A 17,888-nucleotide genomic window follows, 5' to 3' on the forward strand; every position below is an offset into this window, starting at 1 on the left:
TTCTTGCAAGCCAAGAGGTATGTCATGCATGTCCCTGCACTGGATGGCATGCCATGCCTTTTGATGGCTTTGACTGTGGCCGAGATTTTTTTTTTTTTTAATTATTGTAAGTATCCTAACCACGTCCCTGATATCTTCCCCTGCAAGTTGTGTCTGCCTCCTTGATTTTTCCCCTGCTTTTGCAACAGCTGTGAGGTTAGTTCTGGCCTCTTTTGGTCCTTTGCACTGCACCTCATTTCTGCCCAGACCACTTTCTCATTGACTCCAAATTTCCCAAATTTTTTTTTTTTTTCCTTCAATTTCATTTCCTTTGATGGCATCTCCATTTCAGAGTGCTCCTTAGCCCTTCTTATTTGTTTTGACTTACCGCAGGGATCAATTCTTGCAAGCCAAGAGGTATGTCATGCATGTCCCTGCACTGGATGGCATGCCATGCCTTTTGATGGCTTTGACTGTGGCCGAGATTTTTTTTTTTTTTTTAATTATTTTAAGTATCCTCACCACGTCCCTGATATCTTCCCCTGCAAGTTGTGTCTGCCTCCTTGATTTTTCCCCTGCATTTGCAACAGCTGTGAGGTTAGTTCTGGCCTCTTTTGGTCCTTTGCACTGCACCTCATTTTGGCCCAGACCACTTTCTGGTAGTCATTTCATCTCCCCATTTTCTGGGATTTTGGGGGTTTTTTTCAATTGCATTTCTTTTGATCATATCTTCTTTCCAGAGTGTTTGTGAGCCTTTCTTTTCAGGGTCGCAAGATTTCGTTTCCCGTCCCGAAAGGAAATTTCATTTCCTTTCGGGACGGGAAACGAAATCTTGCGATTTCAATGGGAACCAAGAGGACAAGCTTTGGTGCAAGTCCCTGCACTGGATGGCATGCCATGCCTTTTGATGGCTTTGACTGTGGCCGAGATTTTTTTTTTTTTTTTAATTATTTTAAGTATCCTCACCACGTCCCTGATATCTTCCCCTGCAAGTTGTGTCTGCCTCCTTGATTTTTCCCCTGCATTTGCAACAGCTGTGAGGTTAGTTCTGGCCTCTTTTGGTCCTTTGCACTGCACCTCATTTCTGCCCAGACCACTTTCTCGTAGTCTCTAAATTTTCCAAATTTTTTTTTTTTTTTCCTTAAATTTCATTTCCATTGATGGCATCTCCATTTCAGAGTGCTCCTTAGCCCTTCTTATTTGTTTTGACTTACCGCAGGGATCAATTCTTGCAAGCCAAGAGGTATGTCATGCATGTCCCTGCACTGGATGGCATGCCATGCCTTTTGATGGCTTTGACTGTGGCCGAGATTTTTTTTTTTTTTTAATTATTGTAAGTATCCTAACCACGTCCCTGATATCTTCCCCTGCAAGTTGTGTCTGCCTCCTTGATTTTTCCCCTGCATTTGCAACAGCTGTGAGGTTAGTTCTGGCCTCTTTTGGTCCTTTGCACTGCACCTCATTTCTGCCCAGACCACTTTCTGGTAGTCATTTCATCTCCCCATTTTCTGGGATTTTGGGGGTTTTTTTCAATTGCATTTCTTTTGATCATATCTTCTTTCCAGAGTGTTTGTGAGCCTTTCTTTTCAGGGTCGCAAGATTTCGTTTCCCGTCCCGAAAGGAAATTTCATTTCCTTTCGGGACGGGAAACGAAATCTTGCGATTTCAATGGGAACCAAGGGGACAAGCTTTGGTGCAAGTCCCTGCACTGGATGGCATGCCATGCCTTTTGATGGCTTTGACTGTGGCCCAGATTTTTTTTTTTTTTTTAAATTATTTTAGGTATCCTCACCACGTCCCTGATATCTTCCCATGCAGGTTGTGTCTGCCTCCTTGATTTTTCCCCTGCTTTTGCAACAGCTGTGAGGTTAGTTCTGGCCTCTTTTGGTCCTTTGCACTGCACCTCATTTCTGCCCAGACCACTTTCTCGTAGTCTCTAAATTTACCAAATTTTTTTTTTTTTTTCCTTAAATTTCATTTCCATTGATGGCATCTCCATTTCAGAGTGCTCCTTAGCTCTTCTTATTTGTTTTGACTGACCGCAGGGATCAATTCTTGCAAGCCAAGAGGTATGTCATGCATGTCCCTGCACTGGATGGCATGCCATGCCTTTTGATGCCTTAGACTGTGGCCGAGATTTTTTTTTTTTTTTTAATTATTTTAAGTATCCTCACCACGTCCCTGATATCTTCCCCTGCAAGTTGTGTCTGCCTCCTTGATTTTTCCCCTGCATTTGCAACAGCTGTGAGGTTAGTTCTGGCCTCTTTTGGTCCTTTGCACTGCACCTCATTTTGGCCCAGACCACTTTCTCGTAGTCTCTATATTTCCCAAATTTTTTTTTTTTTTTCCTTAAATTTCATTTCCATTGATGGCATCTCCATTTCAGAGTGCTCCTTAGCCCTTCTTATTTGTTTTGACTTACCGCAGGGATCAATTCTTGCAAGCCAAGAGGTATGTCATGCATGTCCCTGCACTGGATGGCATGCCATGCCTTTTGATGGCTTTGACTGTGGCCGAGATTTTTTTTTTTTTTAATTATTGTAAGTATCCTCACCACGTCCCTGATATCTTCCCCTGCAAGTTGTGTCTGCCTCCTTGATTTTTCCCCTGCTTTTGCAACAGCTGTGAGGTTAGTTCTGGCCTCTTTTGGTCCTTTGCACTGCACCTCATTTCTGCCCAGACCACTTTCTGGTAGTCATTTCATCTCCCCATTTTCTGGGATTTTGGGGGTTTTTTTCAATTGCATTTCTTTTGATCATATCTTCTTTCCAGAGTGTTTGTGAGCCTTTCTTTTCAGGGTCGCAAGATTTCGTTTCCCGTCCCGAAAGGAAATTTCATTTCCTTTCGGGACGGGAAACGAAATCTTGCGATTTCAATGGGAACCAAGGGGACAAGCTTTGGTGCAAGTCCCTGCACTGGATGGCATGCCATGCCTTTTGATGGCTTTGACTGTGGCCGAGATTTTTTTTTTTTTTTTAAATTATTTTAGGTATCCTCACCACGTCCCTGATATCTTCCCCTGCAGGTTGTGTCTGCCTCCTTGATTTTTCCCCTGCTTTTGCAACAGCTGTGAGGTTAGTTCTGGCCTCTTTTGGTCCTTTGCACTGCACCTCATTTCTGCCCAGACCACTTTCTCGTAGTCTCTAAATTTACCAAATTTTTTTTTTTTTTTCCTTAAATTTCATTTCCATTGATGGCATCTCCATTTCAGAGTGCTCCTTAGCCCTTCTTATTTGTTTTGACTTACCGCAGGGGTCAATTCTTGCAAGCCAAGAGGTATGTCATGCATGTCCCTGCACTGGATGGCATGCCATGCCTTTTGATGGCTTTGACTGTGGCCGAGATTTTTTTTTTTTTTTAAATTATTTTAAGTATCCTCACCACGTCCCTGATATCTTCCCCTGCAAGTTGTGTCTGCCTCCTTGATTTTTCCCCTGCATTTGCAACAGCTGTGAGGTTAGTTCTGGCCTCTTTTGGTCCTTTGCACTGCACCTCATTTCTGCCCAGACCACTTTCTGGTAGTCATTTCATCTCCCCATTTTCTGGGATTTTGGGGGTTTTTTTCAATTGCATTTCTTTTGATCATATCTTCTTTCCAGAGTGTTTGTGAGCCTTTCTTTTCAGGGTCGCAAGATTTCGTTTCCCGTCCCGAAAGGAAATTTCATTTCCTTTCGGGACGGGAAACGAAATCTTGCGATTTCAATGGGAACCAAGGGGACAAGCTTTGGTGCAAGTCCCTGCACTGGATGGCATGCCATGCCTTTTGATGGCTTTGACTGTGGCCGAGATTTTTTTTTTTTTTTTAAATTATTTTAGGTATCCTCACCACGTCCCTGATATCTTCCCCTGCAGGTTGTGTCTGCCTCCTTGATTTTTCCCCTGCTTTTGCAACAGCTGTGAGGTTAGTTCTGGCCTCTTTTGGTCCTTTGCACTGCACCTCATTTCTGCCCAGACCACTTTCTCGTAGTCTCTAAATTTACCAAATTTTTTTTTTTTTTTCCTTAAATTTCATTTCCATTGATGGCATCTCCATTTCAGAGTGCTCCTTAGCCCTTCTTATTTGTTTTGACTTACCGCAGGGGTCAATTCTTGCAAGCCAAGAGGTATGTCATGCATGTCCCTGCACTGGATGGCATGCCATGCCTTTTGATGCCTTAGACTGTGGCCGAGATTTTTTTTTTTTTTTAAATTATTTTAAGTATCCTCACCACGTTCCTGTTATCTTCCCCTGCAAGTTGTGTCTGCCTCCTTGATTTTTCCCCTGCATTTGCAACAGCTGTGAGGTTAGTTCTGGCCTCTTTTGGTCCTTTGCACTGCACCTCATTTCTGCCCAGACCACTTTCTGGTAGTCATTTCATCTCCCCATTTTCTGGGATTTTGGGGGTTTTTTTCAATTGCATTTCTTTTGATCATATCTTCTTTCCAGAGTGTTTGTGAGCCTTTCTTTTCAGGGTCGCAAGATTTCGTTTCCCGTCCCGAAAGGAAATTTCATTTCCTTTCGGGACGGGAAACGAAATCTTGCGATTTCAATGGGAACCAAGAGGACAAGCTTTGGTGCAAGTCCCTGCACTGGATGGCATGCCATGCCTTTTGATGGCTTTGACTGTGGCCGAGATTTTTTTTTTTTTTTTTAATTATTTTAGGTATCCTCACCACGTCCCTGATATCTTCCCCTGCAGGTTGTGTCTGCCTCCTTGATTTTTCCCCTGCTTTTGCAACGGCTGTGAGGTTAGTTCTGGCCTCTTTTGGTCCTTTGCACTGCACCTCATTTCTGCCCAGACCACTTTCTCGTAGTCTCTAAATTTACCAAATTTTTTTTTTTTTTCCTTAAATTTCATTTCCATTGATGGCATCTCCATTTCAGAGTGCTCCTTAGCCCTTCTTATTTGTTTTGACTTACCGCAGGGATCAATTCTTGCAAGCCAAGAGGTATGTCATGCATGTCCCTGCACTGGATGGCATGCCATGCCTTTTGATGGCTTTGACTGTGGCCGAGATTTTTTTTTTTTTAATTATTGTAAGTATCCTAACCACGTCCCTGATATCTTCCCCTGCAAGTTGTGTCTGCCTCCTTGATTTTTCCCCTGCATTTGCAACAGCTGTGAGGTTAGTTCTGGCCTCTTTTGGTCCTTTGCACTGCACCTCATTTTGGCCCAGACCACTTTCTTGTAGTCTCTAAATTTCCCAAATTTTTTTTTTTTTTTCCTTAAATTTCATTTCCATTGATGGCATCTCCATTTCAGAGTGCTCCTTAGCCCTTCTTATTTGTTTTGACTTACCGCAGGGATCAATTCTTGCAAGCCAAGAGGTATGTCATGCATGTCCCTGCACTGGATGGCATGCCATGCCTTTTGATGGCTTTGACTGTGGCCGAGATTTTTTTTTTTTTTTAAATTATTTTAAGTATCCTCACCACGTCCCTGATATCTTCCCCTGCAAGTTGTGTCTGCCTCCTTGATTTTTCCCCTGCTTTTGCAACAGCTGTGAGGTTAGTTCTGGCCTCTTTTGGTCCTTTGCACTGCACCTCATTTCTGCCCAGACCACTTTCTCGTAGTCTCTATATTTCCCAAATTTTTTTTTTTTTTTCCTTAAATTTCATTTCCATTGATGGCATCTCCATTTCAGAGTGCTCCTTAGCCCTTCTTATTTGTTTTGACTTACTGCAGGGATCAATTCTTGCAAGCCAAGAGGTATGTCATGCATGTCCCTGCACTGGATGGCATGCCATGCCTTTTGATGGCTTTGACTGTGGCCGAGATTTTTTTTTTTTTTAATTATTGTAAGTATCCTAACCACGTCCCTGATATCTTCCCCTGCAAGTTGTGTCTGCCTCCTTGATTTTTCCCCTGCTTTTGCAACAGCTGTGAGGTTAGTTCTGGCCTCTTTTGGTCCTTTGCACTGCACCTCATTTCTGCCCAGACCACTTTCTGGTAGTCATTTCATCTCCCCATTTTCTGGGATTTTGGGGGTTTTTTTCAATTGCATTTCTTTTGATCATATCTTCTTTCCAGAGTGTTTGTGAGCCTTTCTTTTCAGGGTCGCAAGATTTCGTTTCCCGTCCCGAAAGGAAATTTCATTTCCTTTCGGGACGGGAAACGAAATCTTGCGATTTCAATGGGAACCAAGGGGACAAGCTTTGGTGCAAGTCCCTGCACTGGATGGCATGCCATGCCTTTTGATGGCTTTGACTGTGGCCGAGATTTTTTTTTTTTTTTTTAATTATTTTAGGTATCCTCACCACGTCCCTGATATCTTCCCCTGCAGGTTGTGTCTGCCTCCTTGATTTTTCCCCTGCTTTTGCAACAGCTGTGAGGTTAGTTCTGGCCTCTTTTGGTCCTTTGCACTGCACCTCATTTCTGCCCAGACCACTTTCTCGTAGTCTCTAAATTTCCCAAATTTTTTTTTTTTTTCCTTTAATTTCATTTCCATTGATGGCGTCTCCATTTCAGAGTGCTCCTTAGCCCTTCTTATTTGTTTTGACTTACCGCAGGGATCAATTCTTGCAAGCCAAGAGGTATGTCATGCATGTCCCTGCACTGGATGGCATGCCATGCCTTTTGATGGCTTTGACTGTGGCCGAGATTTTTTTTTTTTTTAATTATTGTAAGTATCCTAACCACGTCCCTGATATCTTCCCCTGCAAGTTGTGTCTGCCTCCTTGATTTTTCCCCTGCTTTTGCAACAGCTGTGAGGTTAGTTCTGGCCTCTTTTGGTCCTTTGCACTGCACCTCATTTCTGCCCAGACCACTTTCTGGTAGTCATTTCATCTCCCCATTTTCTGGGATTTTGGGGGTTTTTTTCAATTGCATTTCTTTTGATCATATCTTCTTTCCAGAGTGTTTGTGAGCCTTTCTTTTCAGGGTCGCAAGATTTCGTTTCCCGTCCCGAAAGGAAATTTCATTTCCTTTCGGGACGGGAAACGAAATCTTGCGATTTCAATGGGAACCAAGGGGACAAGCTTTGGTGCAAGTCCCTGCACTGGATGGCATGCCATGCCTTTTGATGGCTTAGACTGTGGCCGAGATTTTTTTTTTTTTTTAAATTATTTTAAGTATCCTCACCACGTCCCTGATATCTTCCCCTGCAAGTTGTGTCTGCCTCCTTGATTTTTCCCCTGCTTTTGCAACAGCTGTGAGGTTAGTTCTGGCCTCTTTTGGTCCTTTGCACTGCACCTCATTTTGGCCCAGACCACTTTCTTGTAGTCTCTAAATTTCCCAAATTTTTTTTTTTTTTCCTTAAATTTCATTTCCATTGATGGCATCTCCATTTCAGAGTGCTCCTTAGCCCTTCTTATTTGTTTTGACTTACCGCAGGGATCAATTCTTGCAAGCCAAGAGGTATGTCATGCATGTCCCTGCACTGGATGGCATGCCATGCCTTTTGATGGCTTTGACTGTGGCCGAGATTTTTTTTTTTTTTTTAAATTATTTTAAGTATCCTCACCACCTCCCTGATATCTTCCCCTGCAAGTTGTGTCTGCCTCCTTGATTTTTCCCCTGCATTTGCAACAGCTGTGAGGTTAGTTCTGGCCTCTTTTGGTCCTTTGCACTGCACCTCATTTCTGCCCAGACCACTTTCTCGTAGTCTCTAAATTTACCAATTTTTTTTTTTTTTTCCTTAAATTTCATTTCCATTGATGGCATCTCCATTTCAGAGTGCTCCTTAGCCCTTCTTATTTGTTTTGACTTACCGCAGGGATCAATTCTTGCAAGCCAAGAGGTATGTCGTGCATGTCCCTGCACTGGATGGCATGCCATGCCTTTTGATGGCTTTGACTGTGGCCGAAATTTTTTTTTTTTTTTAATTATTGTAAGTATCCTAACCACGTCCCTGATATCTTCCCCTGCAAGTTGTGTCTGCCTCCTTGATTTTTCCCCTGCTTTTGCAACAGCTGTGAGGTTAGTTCTGGCCTCTTTTGGTCCTTTGCACTGCACCTCATTTCTGCCCAGACCACTTTCTCGTAGTCCCTAAATTTCCCAAATTTTTTTTTTTTTTCCTTAAATTTCATTTCCATTGATGGCGTCTCCATTTCAGATTGCTCCTTAGCTCTTCTTATTTGTTTTGACTTACCGCAGGGATCAATTCTTGCAAGCCAAGAGGTATGTCATGCATGTCCCTGCACTGGATGGCATGCCATGCCTTTTGATGGCTTTGACTGTGGCCGAGATTTTTTTTTTTTTTAAATTATTTTAAGTATCCTCACCACGTCCCTGATATCTTCCCCTGCAAGTTGTGTCTGCCTCCTTGATTTTTCCCCTGCATTTGCAACAGCTGTGAGGTTAGTTCTGGCCTCTTTTGGTCCTTTGCACTGCACATCATTTCTGCCCAGACCACTTTCTGGTAGTCATTTCATCTCCCCATTTTCTGGGATTTTGGGGATTTTTTTCAATTGCATTTCTTTTGATCATATCTTCTTTCCAGAGTGTTTGTGAGCCTTTCTTTTCAGGGTCGCAAGATTTCGTTTCCCGTCCCGAAAGGAAATTTCATTTCCTTTCGGGACGGGAAACGAAATCTTGCGATTTCAATGGGAACCAAGAGGACAAGCTTTGGTGCAAGTCCCTGCACTGGATGGCATGCCATGCCTTTTGATGGCTTTGACTGTGGCCGAGATTTTTTTTTTTTTTTAAATTATTTTAAGTATCCTCACCACGTTCCTGATATCTTCCCCTGCAGGTTGTGTCTGCCTCCTTGATTTTTCCCCTGCTTTTGCAACAGCTGTGAGGTTAGTTCTGGCCTCTTTTGGTCCTTTGCACTGCACCTCATTTTGGCCCAGACCACTTTCTCATAGACTCTAAATTTCCCAAATTTTTTTTTTTTTTCCTTAAATTTCATTTCCTTTGATGGCATCTCCATTTCAGAGTGCTCCTTAGCCCTTCTTATTTGCTTTGACTGACCGCAGGGGTCAATTCTTGCAAGCCAAGAGGTATGTCATGCATGTCCCTGCACTGGATGGCATGCCATGCCTTTTGATGGCTTTGACTGTGGCCGAGATTTTTTTTTTTTTTAATTATTGTAAGTATCCTAACCACGTCCCTGATATCTTCCCCTGCAAGTTGTGTCTGCCTCCTTGATTTTTCCCCTGCTTTTGCAACAGCTGTGAGGTTAGTTCTGGCCTCTTTTGGTCCTTTGCACTGCACCTCATTTCTGCCCAGACCACTTTCTCGTAGTCTCTAAATTTACCAATATTTTTTTTTTTTTCCTTAAATTTCATTTCCATTGATGGCATCTCCATTTCAGAGTGCTCCTTAGCCCTTCTTATTTGTTTTGACTGACCGCAGGGATCAATTCTTGCAAGCCAAGAGGTATGTCGTGCATGTCCCTGCACTGGATGGCATGCCATGCCTTTTGATGGCTTTGACTGTGGCCGAGATTTTTTTTTTTTTAAATTATTTTAAGTATCCTCACCACGTCCCTGATATCTTCCCCTGCAAGTTGTGTCTGCCTCCTTGATTTTTCCCCTGCATTTGCAACAGCTGTGAGGTTAGTTCTGGCCTCTTTTGGTCCTTTGCACTGCACCTCATTTCTGCCCAGACCACTTTCTGGTAGTCATTTCATCTCCCCATTTTCTGGGATTTTGGGGGTTTTTTTCAATTGCATTTCTTTTGATCATATCTTCTTTCCAGAGTGTTTGTGAGCCTTTCTTTTCAGGGTCGCAAGATTTCGTTTCCCGTCCCGAAAGGAAATTTCATTTCCTTTCGGGACGGGAAACGAAATCTTGCGATTTCAATGGGAACCAAGAGGACAAGCTTTGGTGCAAGTCCCTGCACTGGATGGCATGCCATGCCTTTTGATGGCTTTGACTGTGGCCGAGATTTTTTTTTTTTTTAAAATTATTTTAAGTATCCTCACCACGTTCCTGATATCTTCCCCTGCAGGTTGTGTCTGCCTCCTTGATTTTTCCCCTGCTTTTGCAACAGCTGTGAGGTTAGTTCTGGCCTCTTTTGGTCCTTTGCACTGCACCTCATTTTGGCCCAGACCACTTTCTCATAGACTCTAAATTTCCCAAATTTTTTTTTTTTTTCCTTAAATTTCATTTCCTTTGATGGCATCTCCATTTCAGAGTGCTCCTTAGCCCTTCTTATTTGCTTTGACTGACCGCAGGGGTCAATTCTTGCAAGCCAAGAGGTATGTCATGCATGTCCCTGCACTGGATGGCATGCCATGCCTTTTGATGGCTTTGACTGTGGCCGAGATTTTTTTTTTTTTTAATTATTGTAAGTATCCTAACCACGTCCCTGATATCTTCCCCTGCAAGTTGTGTCTGCCTCCTTGATTTTTCCCCTGCTTTTGCAACAGCTGTGAGGTTAGTTCTGGCCTCTTTTGGTCCTTTGCACTGCACCTCATTTCTGCCCAGACCACTTTCTCGTAGTCTCTAAATTTACCAATATTTTTTTTTTTTTCCTTAAATTTCATTTCCATTGATGGCATCTCCATTTCAGAGTGCTCCTTAGCCCTTCTTATTTGTTTTGACTGACCGCAGGGATCAATTCTTGCAAGCCAAGAGGTATGTCGTGCATGTCCCTGCACTGGATGGCATGCCATGCCTTTTGATGGCTTTGACTGTGGCCGAGATTTTTTTTTTTTTAAATTATTTTAAGTATCCTCACCACGTCCCTGATATCTTCCCCTGCAAGTTGTGTCTGCCTCCTTGATTTTTCCCCTGCATTTGCAACAGCTGTGAGGTTAGTTCTGGCCTCTTTTGGTCCTTTGCACTGCACCTCATTTCTGCCCAGACCACTTTCTGGTAGTCATTTCATCTCCCCATTTTCTGGGATTTTGGGGGTTTTTTTCAATTGCATTTCTTTTGATCATATCTTCTTTCCAGAGTGTTTGTGAGCCTTTCTTTTCAGGGTCGCAAGATTTCGTTTCCCGTCCCGAAAGGAAATTTCATTTCCTTTCGGGACGGGAAACGAAATCTTGCGATTTCAATGGGAACCAAGAGGACAAGCTTTGGTGCAAGTCCCTGCACTGGATGGCATGCCATGCCTTTTGATGGCTTTGACTGTGGCCGAGATTTTTTTTTTTTTTTTAATTATTTTAAGTATCCTCACCACGTCCCTGATATCTTCCCCTGCAAGTTGTGTCTGCCTCCTTGATTTTTCCCCTGCATTTGCAACAGCTGTGAGGTTAGTTCTGGCCTCTTTTGGTCCTTTGCACTGCACCTCATTTTGGCCCAGACCACTTTCTCGTAGTCCCTAAATTTCCCAAATTTTTTTTTTTTTTTCCTTAAATTTCATTTCCTTTGATGGCATCTCCATTTCAGAGTGCTCCTTAGCCCTTCTTATTTGCTTTGACTGACCGCAGGGGTCAATTCTTGCAAGCCAAGAGGTATGTCATGCATGTCCCTGCACTGGATGGCATGCCATGCCTTTTGATGGCTTTGACTGTGGCCGAGATTTTTTTTTTTTTAAATTATTGTAAGTATCCTCACCACGTCCCTGATATCTTCCCCTGCAAGTTGTGTCTGCCTCCTTGATTTTTCCCCTGCATTTGCAACAGCTGTGAGGTTAGTTCTGGCCTCTTTTGGTCCTTTGCACTGCACATCATTTCTGCCCAGACCACTTTCTGGTAGTCATTTCATCTCCCCATTTTCTGGGATTTTGGGGGTTTTTTTCAATTGCATTTCTTTTGATCATATCTTCTTTCCAGAGTGTTTGTGAGCCTTTCTTTTCAGGGTCGCAAGATTTCGTTTCCCGTCCCGAAAGGAAATTTCATTTCCTTTCGGGACGGGAAACGAAATCTTGCGATTTCAATGGGAACCAAGAGGACAAGCTTTGGTGCAAGTCCCTGCACTGGATGGCATGCCATGCCTTTTGATGGCTTTGACTGTGGCCGAGATTTTTTTTTTTTTTTAAATTATTTTAAGTATCCTCACCACGTTCCTGATATCTTCCCCTGCAGGTTGTGTCTGCCTCCTTGATTTTTCCCCTGCTTTTGCAACAGCTGTGAGGTTAGTTCTGGCCTCTTTTGGTCCTTTGCACTGCACCTCATTTTGGCCCAGACCACTTTCTCATAGACTCTAAATTTCCCAAATTTTTTTTTTTTTTCCTTAAATTTCATTTCCTTTGATGGCATCTCCATTTCAGAGTGCTCCTTAGCCCTTCTTATTTGCTTTGACTGACCGCAGGGGTCAATTCTTGCAAGCCAAGAGGTATGTCATGCATGTCCCTGCACTGGATGGCATGCCATGCCTTTTGATGGCTTTGACTGTGGCCCAGATTTTTTTTTTTTTTTTAAATTATTTTAGGTATCCTCACCACGTCCCTGATATCTTCCCCTGCAGGTTGTGTCTGCCTCCTTGATTTTTCCCCTGCTTTTGCAACAGCTGTGAGGTTAGTTCTGGCCTCTTTTGGTCCTTTGCACTGCACCTCATTTCTGCCCAGACCACTTTCTCGTAGTCTCTAAATTTACCAAATTTTTTTTTTTTTTTCCTTAAATTTCATTTCCATTGATGGCATCTCCATTTCAGAGTGCTCCTTAGCTCTTCTTATTTGTTTTGACTGACCGCAGGGATCAATTCTTGCAAGCCAAGAGGTATGTCATGCATGTCCCTGCACTGGATGGCATGCCATGCCTTTTGATGGCTTTGACTGTGGCCGAGATTTTTTTTTTTTTTAATTATTGTAAGTATCCTAACCACGTCCCTGATATCTTCCCCTGCAAGTTGTGTCTGCCTCCTTGATTTTTCCCCTGCTTTTGCAACAGCTGTGAGGTTAGTTCTGGCCTCTTTTGGTCCTTTGCACTGCACCTCATTTCTGCCCAGACCACTTTCTCGTAGTCTCTAAATTTACCAATATTTTTTTTTTTTTCCTTAAATTTCATTTCCATTGATGGCATCTCCATTTCAGAGTGCTCCTTAGCCCTTCTTATTTGTTTTGACTGACCGCAGGGATCAATTCTTGCAAGCCAAGAGGTATGTCGTGCATGTCCCTGCACTGGATGGCATGCCATGCCTTTTGATGGCTTTGACTGTGGCCGAGATTTTTTTTTTTTTAAATTATTTTAAGTATCCTCACCACGTCCCTGATATCTTCCCCTGCAAGTTGTGTCTGCCTCCTTGATTTTTCCCCTGCATTTGCAACAGCTGTGAGGTTAGTTCTGGCCTCTTTTGGTCCTTTGCACTGCACCTCATTTCTGCCCAGACCACTTTCTGGTAGTCATTTCATCTCCCCATTTTCTGGGATTTTGGGGGTTTTTTTCAATTGCATTTCTTTTGATCATATCTTCTTTCCAGAGTGTTTGTGAGCCTTTCTTTTCAGGGTCGCAAGATTTCGTTTCCCGTCCCGAAAGGAAATTTCATTTCCTTTCGGGACGGGAAACGAAATCTTGCGATTTCAATGGGAACCAAGAGGACAAGCTTTGGTGCAAGTCCCTGCACTGGATGGCATGCCATGCCTTTTGATGGCTTTGACTGTGGCCGAGATTTTTTTTTTTTTAAATTATTGTAAGTATCCTAACCACGTCCCTGATATCTTCCCCTCCAAGTTGTGTCTGCCTCTTTGATTTTTCCCCTGTACTTGCCACAGCTGTGAGGTTAGTTCTGGCCTCTTTTGGTCCTTTGCACTGCACCTCATTTCTGCCCAGACCACTTTCTGGTAGTCATTTCATCTCCCCATTTTCTGGGATTTTGGGGGTTTTTTTCAATTGCATTTCTTTTGATCATATCTTCTTTCCAGAGTGTTTGTGAGCCTTTCTTTTCAGGGTCGCAAGATTTCGTTTCCCGTCCCGAAAGGAAATTTCATTTCCTTTCGGGACGGGAAACGAAATCTTGCGATTTCAATGGGAACCAAGAGGACAAGCTTTGGTGCAAGTCCCTGCACTGGATGGCATGCCATGCCTTTTGATGGCTTTGACTGTGGCCGAGATTTTTTTTTTTTTTTTAATTATTTTAAGTATCCTCACCACGTCCCTGATATCTTCCCCTGCAAGTTGTGTCTGCCTCCTTGATTTTTCCCCTGCATTTGCAACAGCTGTGAGGTTAGTTCTGGCCTCTTTTGGTCCTTTGCACTGCACCTCATTTCTGCCCAGACCACTTTCTTGTAGTCTCTAAATTTCCCAAATTTTTTTTTTTTTTTCCTTAAATTTCATTTCCATTGATGGCATCTCCATTTCAGAGTGCTCCTTAGCCCTTCTTATTTGTTTTGACTTACCGCAGGGATCAATTCTTGCAAGCCAAGAGGTATGTCATGCATGTCCCTGCACTGGATGGCATGCCATGCCTTTTGATGGCTTTGACTGTGGCCGAGATTTTTTTTTTTTTTAATTATTGTAAGTATCCTAACCACGTCCCTGATATCTTCCCCTGCAGGTTGTGTCTGCCTCCTTGATTTTTCCCCTGCTTTTGCAACAGCTGTGAGGTTAGTTCTGGCCTCTTTTGGTCCTTTGCACTGCACCTCATTTCTGCCCAGACCACTTTCTGGTAGTCATTTCATCTCCCCATTTTCTGGGATTTTGGGGGTTTTTTTCAATTGCATTTCTTTTGATCATATCTTCTTTCCAGAGTGTTTGTGAGCCTTTCTTTTCAGGGTCGCAAGATTTCGTTTCCCGTCCCGAAAGGAAATTTCATTTCCTTTCGGGACGGGAAACGAAATCTTGCGATTTCAATGGGAACCAAGAGGACAAGCTTTGGTGCAAGTCCCTGCACTGGATGGCATGCCATGCCTTTTGATGGCTTTGACTGTGGCCGAGATTTTTTTTTTTTTTAAAATTATTTTAAGTATCCTCACCACCTCCCTGATATCTTCCCCTGCAAGTTGTGTCTGCCTCCTTGATTTTTCCCCTGCATTTGCAACAGCTGTGAGGTTAGTTCTGGCCTCTTTTGGTCCTTTGCACTGCACCTCATTTCTGCCCAGACCACTTTCTCGTAGTCCCTAAATTTACCAAACTTTTTTTTTTTTTTTTCCTTTAATTTCATTTCCATTGATGGCGTCTCCATTTCAGAGTGCTCCTTAGCCCTTCTTATTTGTTTTGACTTACCGCAGGGATCAATTCTTGCAAGCCAAGAGGTATGTCATGCATGTCCCTGCACTGGATGGCATGCCATGCCTTTTGATGGCTTTGACTGTGGCCGAGATTTTTTTTTTTTTTTAAATTATTTTAAGTATCCTCACCACATCCCTGATATCTTCCCCTCCAAGTTGTGTCTGCCTCCTTGATTTTTCCCCTGCTTTTGCAACAGCTGTGAGGTTAGTTCTGGCCTCTTTTGGTCCTTTGCACTGCACCTCATTTTGGCCCAGACCACTTTCTCATTGACTCTAAATTTCCCAAATTTTTTTTTTTTTCCCTTCAATTTCATTTCCTTTGATGGCATCTCCATTTCAGAGTGCTCCTTAGCCCTTCTTATTTGTTTTGACTTACCGCAGGGATCAATTCTTGCAAGCCAAGAGGTGTGTCATGCATGTCCCTGCACTGGATGGCATGCCATGCCTTTTGATGCCTTAGACTGTGGCCGAGATTTTTTTTTTTTTTTTAATTATTTTAAGTATCCTCACCACGTCCCTGATATCTTCCCCTGCAAGTTGTGTCTGCCTCCTTGATTTTTCCCCTGCATTTGCAACAGCTGTGAGGTTAGTTCTGGCCTCTTTTGGTCCTTTGCACTGCACCTCATTTCTGCCCAGACCACTTTCTCGTAGTCTCTAAATTTCCCAAATTTTTTTTTTTTTTTCCTTAAATTTCATTTCCTTTGATGGCATCTCCATTTCAGAGTGCTCCTTAGCCCTTCTTATTTGTTTTGACTTACCGCAGGGATCAATTCTTGCAAGCCAAGAGGTATGTCATGCATGTCCCTGCACTGGATGGCATGCCATGCCTTTTGATGGCTTTGACTGTGGCCCAGATTTTTTTTTTTTTTTTTAATTATTTTAGGTATCCTCACCACGTCCCTGATATCTTCCCCTGCAGGTTGTGTCTGCCTCCTTGATTTTTCCCCTGCATTTGCAACAGCTGTGAGGTTAGTTCTGGCCTCTTTTGGTCCTTTGCACTGCACCTCATTTCTGCCCAGACCACTTTCTGGTAGTCATTTCATCTCCCCATTTTCTGGGATTTTGGGGGTTTTTTTCAATTGCATTTCTTTTGATCATATCTTCTTTCCAGAGTGTTTGTGAGCCTTTCTTTTCAGGGTCGCAAGATTTCGTTTCCCGTCCCGAAAGGAAATTTCATTTCCTTTCGGGACGGGAAACGAAATCTTGCGATTTCAATGGGAACCAAGGGGACAAGCTTTGGTGCAAGTCCCTGCACTGGATGGCATGCCATGCCTTTTGATGGCTTTGACTGTGGCCGAGATTTTTTTTTTTTTTTTAAATTATTTTAGGTATCCTCACCACGTCCCTGATATCTTCCCCTGCAGGTTGTGTCTGCCTCCTTGATTTTTCCCCTGCTTTTGCAACAGCTGTGAGGTTAGTTCTGGCCTCTTTTGGTCCTTTGCACTGCACCTCATTTTGGCCCAGACCACTTTCTCGTAGTCTCTAAATTTCCCAAATTTTTTTTTTTTTTTCCTTTAATTTCATTTCCATTGATGGCATCTCCATTTCAGAGTGCTCCTTAGCCCTTCTTATTTGTTTTGACTTACCGCAGGGATCAATTCTTGCAAGCCAAGAGGTATGTCGTGCATGTCCCTGCACTGGATGGCATGCCATGCCTTTTGATGGCTTTGACTGTGGCCGAGATTTTTTTTTTTTTTAATTATTGTAAGTATCCTAACCACGTCCCTGATATCTTCCCCTGCAAGTTGTGTCTGCCTCCTTGATTTTTCCCCTGCATTTGCAACAGCTGTGAGGTTAGTTCTGGCCTCTTTTGGTCCTTTGCACTGCACCTCATTTCTGCCCAGACCACTTTCTGGTAGTCATTTCATCTCCCCATTTTCTGGGATTTTGGGGGTTTTTTTCAATTGCATTTCTTTTGATCATATCTTCTTTCCAGAGTGTTTGTGAGCCTTTCTTTTCAGGGTCGCAAGATTTCGTTTCCCGTCCCGAAAGGAAATTTCATTTCCTTTCGGGACGGGAAACGAAATCTTGCGATTTCAATGGGAACCAAGAGGACAAGCTTTGGTGCAAGTCCCTGCACTGGATGGCATGCCATGCCTTTTGATGGCTTTGACTGTGGCCCAGATTTTTTTTTTTTTTTAAATTATTTTAAGTATCCTCACCACGTTCCTGATATCTTCCCCTGCAAGTTGTGTCTGCCTCCTTGATTTTTCCCCTGCTTTTGCAACAGCTGTGAGGTTAGTTCTGGCCTCTTTTGGTCCTTTGCACTGCACCTCATTTTGGCCCAGACCACTTTCTCATAGACTCTAAATTTCCCAAATTTTTTTTTTTTTCCTTAAATTTCATTTCCTTTGATGGCATCTCCATTTCAGAGTGCTCCTTAGCCCTTCTTATTTGTTTTGACTGACCGCAGGGGTCAATTCTTGCAAGCCAAGAGGTATGTCATGCATGTCCCTGCACTGGATGGCATGCCATGCCTTTTGATGGCTTTGACTGTGGCCGAGATTTTTTTTTTTTTAAATTATTGTAAGTATCCTCACCACGTCCCTGATATCTTCCCCTCCAAGTTGTGTCTGCCTCCTTGATTTTTCCCCTGTATTTGCAACAGCTGTGCGGTTAGTTCTGGCCTCTTTTGGTCCTTTGCACTGCACCTCATTTCTGCCCAGACCACTTTCTGGTAGTCATTTCATCTCCCCATTTTCTGGGATTTTGGGGGTTTTTTTCAATTGCATTTCTTTTGATCATATCTTCTTTCCAGAGTGTTTGTGAGCCTTTCTTTTCAGGTTCGCAAGATTTCGTTTCCCGTCCCGAAAGGAAATGAAATTTCCTTTCGGGACGGGAAACGAAATCTTGCGATTTCAATGGGAACCAAGGGGACAAGCTTTGGTGCAAGTCCCTGCACTGGATGGCATGCCATGCCTTTTGATG

Source organism: Haemorhous mexicanus, chromosome 5 (genome assembly GCF_027477595.1).
Source record: "Haemorhous mexicanus isolate bHaeMex1 chromosome 5, bHaeMex1.pri, whole genome shotgun sequence".
Lineage (NCBI taxonomy): Eukaryota > Metazoa > Chordata > Aves > Passeriformes > Fringillidae > Haemorhous > Haemorhous mexicanus.